Here is a 2,422-nt window from a genome sequence, read left to right as displayed (position 1 = left end):
CTATTAGCCTTAGGGCAATGGTTATTAACATGGCTCTATTCTTTTATTGGAGTTTCTTTCACAATTTTTATTCTTATCTGTTAAGAATCTTTGATTATTTGTCGCAGGGCTTTACATCCGAGTTTACTTACTAAACAATACGATTTTAAAACTTCTTTTGGCTGCGCAGCTCTTTCTAAACCATTTTTCATAAATCATTTTAAATCGTTAGTACAATTGTTGCTCAGAGTGATGACATCTCTCATCACCAAGGAGTTGCTCAAAATTGCAGTTTCTTTTTCCATTACAAGGATATGATGCATGATCTAAAATTTTGAAAATCATTCTTTTATGCGTTTCTATCATGGTTATGCAATGTCACATGCGATGCCTGAGCACAATTGTACCTTGAAAATCATAAAAACTTTCAAAATTTTCATCAAATCGTAAGTCTTACTCTGGATTATACGCTCTGCGACTATTAACGGCTTTCTTTATACTTATTGAGTATAATTCAAATTTTTATACTGCTGTCAAATTTTCGTATTGCTGTTATTTTTTTGTCATTTACAGACTGTTCGTCTGTCACATCACTTCTTTCTCCATATCTCCAATAACTCAATTAAATTCAAAATTTTCTATTGCTGTAATCATCATATCCATTTCTGCAACATTCTATTCTACGTCATATACAGACGCAGATACCGATGTTTCACATCGACTCCCGGTACACAATCTATTTCTTTCTTCAAATACTAAAACGTAATATAGGAATTACGTTTGCGATAATTATGTTGTGATGTTTATTGTATTATTGTTTTTGTGTGGTATGTTTATATGTTCTCTTATTAAGCGCGTGTTTAACTACAACGCTCCCTATAGGTTCTCGCTTTCCGGGGTATTATCCTAAAGGCAAAACCTATTACTGACATTCTACTATGCAATGCAGCAAATATATAAACACAATAATGCAAACACATAAACACAATTACTCAAAGCATATAAATTACTAATACCTGGAGGTGCCTGACGCGGAACGTTAGGTTCCCTAATAACTATGCCTGTATGTCGGCCCCTAACTGTTCTACCTGAGTTTCGTCCACCTCTTTGCACGAAATAGGGGTTGGTTGTAGTTCTGGAGGACGTACTGACATAATCTGGGTGGTACTCACGTCTAAAGTAATAAGGTCGTATCGGATCACCCGACCATTCATGCTCTGTTTCAATCCTACGGGCCATTGTAGTAAGCGTGCTGAAATGTTCGTCCACGTGCTCATACAGCTCATCAAACTGAGGTCCTAAACCCCTGACATATCTACGATTAATGGTCCTATTGTCTTCGTTCAGATTAGGGACTCCCTCTGCCATCCGCAGAAAATCGGTAGAGTACGCTCCTACAGTTAACATCCCTCTAGAAAAAGAACGCATTTGCCTCCTAACCTGATTTAGGGCTATCTGCGCCTGACCATTAGCTATGTCCGCATCTTCCCTCAAATTGCGGTATCTCCGCACACTTGACCAGAAATAGTCACCTCTGTATTCCTCAACGTCTAACTCATCTAACTCTTCTTCTTCATATTCTTCATCCTGAGGATTTTCCTCTTCTGCTTCTTCTTCTAATTCTTCTTCTGGATCCTCTTCAGGATCCTCCTCAGGGTCTTCCTCAGGATCTTCTTCCGGATCTTCCTCCGGTTCCTCTTCCTCTTCTTCACTGTACTCTATCTCCGGTGAATGCACTCTAACTCGGTTTCTAGAAGAACTACCTATCTCCGATACAGACATATAGCCATTTTGATATATTTCTGGTGATGTTCCATGATTTGCGTGGAATCCATTCTGATGGACCCCAGATGGTTCGCCCACTTCATTATGAAACCCGTTTTGAAATATAGGAGGCGCTTCCTCCCGTTCTTCATCAGCATGCGACTGAGCTCCGTTTTGCCCAGACATGCTGAAAAGAAACAATTTCGAACGTAAGCGACCATCTGAGCCCATTTCACACGCAATTCCAAAGTCAGCTTATATAATGCTGTAAACATTTAGCATTTAATCCAACTGCACGTAATTCGCAAGCAGATAATCACTTAACAATCTCAGTGCAAATAACAAATACTTAACCCTCTCAATCGATCATAACTTGCAAACATGTAACCACCTTCTATATCTTAGCACAAGCAACACATACTTAATCGCCTTAGTCGTCTGTATAAACAGATACTATTCACTTACTAACTTAATAGTCCTGATCCGCGCGCGTAATGCCACGTACTACTAATGTACACATAACACAATTACAGACAACCACGGTCTGACTCTTGCTGCAGTAGTTCCTAGGTATACTTACTGACAAATACTCCCAGTCAAACAAGCAATCTGACAACTCTAGCAGTGGTAACTGGACCAAACTGCTCTCAAACAAACATTGAAACAAATTTGCAGTGGT

The sequence above is a fragment of the Mercurialis annua genome, linkage group LG1-X, assembly GCF_937616625.2.
Source record: "Mercurialis annua linkage group LG1-X, ddMerAnnu1.2, whole genome shotgun sequence".
Taxonomy (NCBI): domain Eukaryota; kingdom Viridiplantae; phylum Streptophyta; class Magnoliopsida; order Malpighiales; family Euphorbiaceae; genus Mercurialis; species Mercurialis annua.
Note: the sequence above shows the minus strand (reverse complement) of the source record.